Here is a 7,474-nt window from a genome sequence, read left to right on the forward strand (position 1 = left end):
AGTTAAATATTGATAGATGCTTATGATATGTGAGCAGAAGAGGCAAGGCGTAGGAAAGGGAAACAGGTAGTCGATGAGTAAGACAGTCGTGACTGAAAGCGAGTACAGTACAATAAGCTAGTACCCAGCAAGTGTTCTGAACTTTCTCGAGATATTATAGTGATTGATAGTCCTGTTTTATATTGCAAGTGCTTTGAAGCACTGAACCCAAAACCCTGATTCCAGTTATTGATCTTTAGCCGTAAACCTGATTCTTTCTAGACCATTGATTGTTGTATACCCAAATACGAACCTCAAATGTACGATACTACTCCACATATACATACAAACTAATTATCAAACACTGAACCAGATTGCTTACACACTCAAACCATTGTATCTTAGGCTTTGAAAGACCAACTCCTTCAAACCCTGAAACATTGATTCTTTTGTTATCCAATTCTTTCACTACCTAACAGTCAAGATTTGGAAATGCCATATTGATCTTTATGCAGATTGAAACCACTTTCATTATTGAACGTCCAATGTTATTAATGATCCTGTTTAGTGTTTATTACTGCTTATTCTGTCATTGTGGTAGAATTTGATTGTTTTTATAAATTGTGGACCAGATTCGTGGTCAGACCATATAATGGTCAAGTTAGGCCAATGTGTGCCTTGGATCCAGTATTTAGAGCAGTGCTGTGTGCTTTGCTTGGGGTTAGTACGTGACTGATCAGTAGCCTAACCTTGGTTTTTAAAATAAAAATATAATATTCAATTCTAAATCATATTCCATTGTTCACTTGATATCATAACCATATTTACGTGATGATCATTATTCTCAATTTTGTCATTATGACTTGCTGAGCTAGTTAGCTCATTTGTGCGATGTTGTTTATGTTCTTTTCCAGTTAAGAAGGAACCGGTTGGTACCGAGGATCCCCAGTCCAGCGCGAGAGCTAGGGGTTCAGGTTGATCGAGTTGAGCTAGTAGGCTTCTTTTGGAATAATTTAAGTTTGTAATAATGTTTAATACTCAGTTCTGAGTTTGGATAGTTGGGATTTGAACATTTTGTAATATAAGTAAGTGTGTTTGGCTTGTGTGCATACTTTAACCTGTTGCGGTCCGTGATAGTTGGTAAGTAGGGTCATTGCATATTATTATCTTTATCATTACTATAAGCAGGTTATTAATAAGGTGTGTGTATGGACCCCAAACTTCTGACCCGGGTTTGGAGGGCGCCACAGGTAGCCCTAGAAAATAACTCAATTCTCCCATCATACTCATTTGATACCTAGACTGCATTAGCTTTGTAAATCTCTCACAGAGTTTATCATTAGTAGATCCAAAAATGATATGACATATATCTGTACTAATAACAAGTCCTTACCATGGTATTTATAAAAGAGAGTTTGTCAATTATACCTCTTATGAAACCACTCTCTAGCAGAAATAGAGCAAGTGTTTCATACCAGACTCTTGGAGCTTGCTTCAGTCCATAGAGTGCTATATCCTGTAAGTAGACATGATCTGGATACCTTGGATCAATGAACCCTGGAGGTTATTCAACATAAACTTCCTCTTCGAGTTCTCCATTTAAGAATGCACACTTCACATCCATTTAGAACACCTTAAACTTCTTGTGAGCAGCATAGGCAAGAAAGATTCTAATTGCCTTTAAGCCTTGCAACTGGAGAAAATGTCTTATCATAATCAATGCCTTCTTGCACTACGCCTAGATGACCTATTTGCACATTTTTTCCTGGTGTTGCCGTAGAAAACGTTGTAATAGGTATAAAATTATGGCCCTATCACAACACCCAGATTTTGGTGTTGCGATAGGCATAATAACATGTTGCAATAGCTCAATAAATCTTTGGTGTTGACATAGATTTCTTCTCTATTGCAACATATAGATCGTGTTGCCATAAGTGGTTAAATATTTTTTTAATTTAAATTTAAAATTAATTTTATCTTTAAAAATAGTATATTTGAATAAAATAGTTTGTAGAGTTTATTGGAAAGTGAAAGCCCAAAATATAAACAAATTATTCTTACATTTATAGAAATGGAAATATTTTATTATAATTTAATATTAAATGAATATATTTTTATAATTAATTTAATAAAATACAAAATTACTTGATATCACTAAAATATTTTATAAAAAATAACACTGTGTATTACGATTACTTTTTCATAAATTAATTAATTTAATAAATTAATGATAATATTCATAATGTGTATGATTTAAACAACATTATAAAATTTATAAAATTAAAAAGTGAATTGATATGGGCTGGGTTGTTGTTTGTTTACACAAACTCCTGTTTATTTTGTTGGTGGATTAAAATCCAGCCTAATACACTGCAAGGCCCATAATTTCCTTAACTCCTTATCCCAGTTTGATTAAAAATAATCCAACAATTCACACTAACCCTATAAACATCAAACATCAGAAATCTCATGTCACACATCCGATTCCCCACCTCTCTCTCTCAAAGCTCCTATCGCTATTCCTTCTAAACTCAATCCTATTGCTATTCCTTTGCTTACGTTTTGTTCAAACACTTGAATTTAGAGAGGCGGTTGAAGAAGAGCAAAAGAAGAACAAATCGTGAATCCATGGGAAGTGGCTTCAACTCAGGGCAAAATAGATTATAGACAAGTTCGGCTGTCAGAGACTCGACAACACCTTAATCGACTGTGTCGAGCGTCCTACTGCTCGCCCTGCTCATGTTTTTCTCCACCGCTCTGTCTTTATCGCTCACCGGTTCCAACTCCCCCTAATTCATTTAACTTTCTTTTTCTATTAATGTTTCTATTTTTAAGTTGATTCATATTGGGGGTATATTTGGCAGGGACTTAAATTCACTATGTGAAAGTTTTCTTCTTCAGAACTATTGTATTGACCGAAATTATTTCTTTTATTGGCTGCACACATGAAAACAAAAACTCTAGTACAGGTCTGGTGGTAGTCATTCTAATCCCAGTATTAAAGAACCAGTTAAGCAGTGATTGTAGTGATATCTCAATTACAATGTATTGGAAAGAGGTGTTAGGGGAATAGAACTTGATGTATGGCCAAATTCAGCAAATGATGAAATTCATGTTCTTCATGGAAGGTAAGCATAAAGTTTTTCTTATTATTTAGATGTTGAATTTGTGACAAACAAACCCTTTAGGAAGATAGCTGGTTTACTGGTTTTAGGCTTTATCAAGGTAGTATAGCTGAAAAATATTACAATGAAAAAAATATAGAAATACACAAGAAAATATATGTAGGACTGTTATCATGTTTTAGTGGTCTCGATGACATTTTTGATATATTTTTGACTTACATTGCGGTAAACATTAGGATATAATTCGTGTTAATCACATGCATACATGATTTTGTTACAGCTTACTACGAGGTGAAGTAATGTTTTGGAATGTTTAAACTCGACATGAAGTAGAGATCATTGGCCTGTTAGCTACCAGGCAGTAGTTACTGAATCCTTGTAGAATTTAAAAAGCTTGCACTAATCAGCTTGTTATCAGCTTCCGGACTAATCACTGCCCAATTCCAGGGAATTACTTTCCAGGTCTCTGCAAAACACCCCAACTCCATGAGAGCTCGAGTTTAATCTCCAGGGGAGCGCGACTACGACAGAGGTACTGCACTACTAAATTGTACCCTTACAACAAGATTAGATACCTATAAATTGTACCCCTACAACAAAATTAATACTTATGTTTGTGTAAATTGTAATGTTCCTTTGACATTAAATATATTCCTTTGACTTAGGCCAGCATGGAGCGTGAATAGACGAGAAAAAATCTCACATTGTATCAGATGTAAGATGCTACATCATTCGAATAAAACTCCATGTGATGTGAAATATTCTTTTAATACAATTAAATAGGATCTTTCACATCATCAGGGTCTATAAGTTTTATTCGAATGAAGTAGTATTTTACATCTGATGTATTGTTAGATATTTTTTCCCCTACTGCTCTTGGAAGATCAACCTTGACGAGTCCGACAATTTAACAGGATGCTCTCTCATGAAGTTTCCAAGGTTAAGACACATGAGCTAATGGTACTCTTCTTATCGGTGGTCGTAGCACTTAGACCATTTGTTATCTCTCTTTCACGTTATTTTCAAAGATTTGTATGCTTTTGCGTTATCTTGCAAGTTTAGTTCTTCGTAAGAGTACTTGTATTTCTTAAGTTATGTTTTGGTGTGATGGATTGTAATTGTTGGTTGGACAGAATGTAATGGTTGGATGTGTAGTTAAGACTGGTTGGATGAATTGAATTGGTTGTGAATGTTGTTGAATTTATGGGAAATCAAGTATTTGAAAAGTATATTTCAATTTTTTACAGTTCAGGTGTTGCAATAGCCTATTAGTATGTTGCAATAGGGTGCTAATTTATGCACATAAATTTCTTTTTAGCAACATTAAAGGTGTTGCAAAAGGTGCGTTGCCATAGATAATGTAGGCCCCACATGTGGGTTCGATAAGTGGGACCCTGCCACGCGTCCTGCCACGTGTCCTGCCCTTGTTCTGCCATATGTCCTGCCACGTGTCATGTCACGTGTCATGCTATGCAGGGCCCATATGCGGGGCCCACTTTTTGTCAGTTAGTATACCTATTACAACACCGTGTCTGTGTTGCTATACTCTTTAAATTTTGTTGCAAATGATATCTATAACAACCTATTTTGCTATGTTGTTATAGATTGACATTGGTGTAAGGTTAGATACCTATAGTGATGGCCTTAGACCCAACATCAAAAATATGTTGCAATAGACCCATTTTTGCCTATAGCAACATTTTTAGGGGTCTGTAGCAACACATTTTTGGTGTTGGTTAAAGCCATCTATGGCGGAGTGTTGTTGTGAGTATCCCTTTGCAACCAGTCTTGCTTTATTCCTTGTAACAATTCCCTCACTGTCAGTTTTGTTTTTGAAGACCCACTTTGTGCTCACTACAAATCTGTTCTTTGGTCTTGGCATAAGAGTTCAGACTTTATTCCTTTCAAATTCATTGAGCTCTTCTTGTATTATTGTGACCCAGTCAGCATCTTCCAGAGATTCTTCAACCTTCTTAGGTTCAGTTTGAGATAAAAACGAATGGTAAGAACATTCATTCTGAGTGGATTTTTTTGTTCTTACACCACTGTCAGGGTTTCCAATGATTAAGTCAGGTGTGTGTGACTTAGACCATTTTCTTGCAGATGGAAGTTGACTCTTTGAAGACGAACCTCCCCTTGATCCATGAACTCTCTGTTATTCCTTTGATTAGTACCACTATTATTTCCTGATGCTCCCCCGGAATCAGTGTTCCCATTGTTATCGGTATATGATTCATCAGTATTTGAGGAAGATGACTCTGATGAGCTTTCTACTGATGTCTCTTGAGATGAATCACTTGTTGTAGTCTCTGGATTTGAGTCATGTTTCTCCCCCTCAATATATTCTTCATAGTTAGAAGTATTTCCACTATTTTATGGAACCTCAGAGGTTTGAGTGATTCATGACTTACTGTATCAGAGTCAGGATTTAAAAGTTCAGCATAAGGTACTTCATTTCCAAATCTCAGTTTGTCATGGTTATCTGCATCTTCTAGACCTGTTATCTTTTTGTCATCAAAAGATACATTTGTAGATTCCATGACTATTCTTGTCCTCAGATTGTAAACTCTGAAGGCTTTTGTGGTCAACGGATAACCCACAAATATTCTTTCATCAACTTTCAGATCAAACTTGGTCAGCTGCTCTGGATGAGTTTTGAGAACAAAACACTTACAACCAAAAATATGAAAGAACTTCAAATTTGGCTTCTTTCCCTTCATCAAATCAAATGGTGTTTTTACATGCTTGTTTATCAATGTTGCATTTTATGTAAAGCAAGCAGTTTGCACAGCCTCAGCCCAGAAGTAGGTAGGCAATCTTGCTTCCTCAAGCATGGTTCTTACAGCTTCTATCAGAGTTTTATTCTTTCTTTCAACAACTCCATTTTTTTGTGGAGTTCTAGGAGAAGAAAACTCTTATTTAATCCCCTTGAATTTGCAGAACTCTTCCATAGAGCTATACTTGAATTCAATTCCATTATCACTTTTGATGATCTTCACTTTGTATGTCAATCCTTTTTTCAGCTCCTTCACATGATCAAGAAGAATGGATGGAGATTCATCCTTGGTGTGCAAAAAATAAACAAGTGTGTATCTCATATATTCATCAACAATTACGAGTGCATACCTCTTATATGCAATTGACATAACATTCACTGAACCAAAGAGATCAACATGAAGTAGATGATATGGTTCAAGAATGGAGGGATCATTTTTACTCTTGAAAGAAGTTTTTCTTTGCTTGGCTTTCTGGCATGAGCCACATAAGCCATCAGGAGTAAAAACTGAATTAGGAAATCCTCTACAAGATCTTTCCTTACTAGTTCATTGATATTGTTGAAGTTAAGGTGAGAAAGTCTTTTATGCAAGTTCCAGTTGTCTTCCACAGATGCTCTACTCAGTAGACAAACTTTTAAATTATCAATACTTAGTGATACCCTAGATTTATATAAACTACCATGTCTTACACCAGTCAATGCAATCTTGCCATCAGACTTGTTGACAATTTCACAATGCTCCTCATAGAAGTTGATATGGTAACGTCTGTCACAGATTTGACTCACACTAATCAGATTATGCTTGAGTCCTGAAACTAGAGCTACATTTTCAATGATGACATTTCCAACTTTGATTTTGAAAGGAATATGTCCTAAGTCCAATCATGTATTAGGATTTAGGAATAACTTTTATGTAATCTGTTTTGATTTCATTGATATTAATAAAGACTTGTTTTGCTTTTATTACGGGCTTTATCTATTTAAGTGTTTAAATAAGATATACCATAGTTTAGAGTAAAGCTTTTTATGGATTATGATGAGATCATAATAGTGAGACCTAAAAAGATGATAACTCTAAACTTAAATAGTTCCTGGTCGTAGGATTACTAACTGGTAATTAATAATCCGCAAAGATCGGTACATACTATGCTTGCTTCATTATGAAGGATGTCTATTCTCACGGACATTTGTGTGGTGACACTATAGCTAGTATGTAGGTGCTTATTATTGAATAAGTTCACTGAACATGACTCGCCCAGCTGAACAACTGATGGAGTTCAATCACGTGTCAGCAGTTCTTCGCTTAGTGATAGTTGTACAAGTATCCTTAGACTTGAGGTCATCATAGTCATCTTGTGTACACTGAACTATGCTTTGGTTTAGTTCTTAGTCTCCAGGGACAATTATTAGGGCTCTTCTGAGTATAGGAATTTGTACACGAAGATAGTGTATGATCAATAAAGGATCTACCCCTTCCAGTGAAGGAAGCGAATGTTCAAGGCTGATCCACTTATGCTAGTTCAGGAATCTCTGGCCAGAGTGAATGAAAATAGAAATGAGTTTCTAATTTGCATAGAACTACGCATAGTAAATG

The 7,474-nt window shown here is 35.6% G+C and overlaps 1 long non-coding RNA gene across 2 annotated transcripts; it reads left to right on the plus strand.

Annotated features, from left to right (window-relative positions):
* Window positions 1-2,427: 2,427 nt before the first annotated feature.
* LOC141710954 (uncharacterized) lies at window positions 2,428-4,348 on the plus strand. Of its 2 annotated transcripts, none has more exons than XR_012571154.1 (3): window positions 2,428-3,107; window positions 3,385-3,636; window positions 3,770-4,348. It is a non-coding gene; the product is annotated as an uncharacterized LOC141710954 (long non-coding RNA). The 2 variants fall into 2 exon arrangements; XR_012571155.1 differs by having other exon boundaries at window positions 3,552-3,636.
* Window positions 4,349-7,474: the final 3,126 nt, after the last annotated feature.

Source organism: Apium graveolens, chromosome 3, assembly GCF_009905375.1.
Source record: "Apium graveolens cultivar Ventura chromosome 3, ASM990537v1, whole genome shotgun sequence".
Classification (NCBI taxonomy): domain Eukaryota; kingdom Viridiplantae; phylum Streptophyta; class Magnoliopsida; order Apiales; family Apiaceae; genus Apium; species Apium graveolens.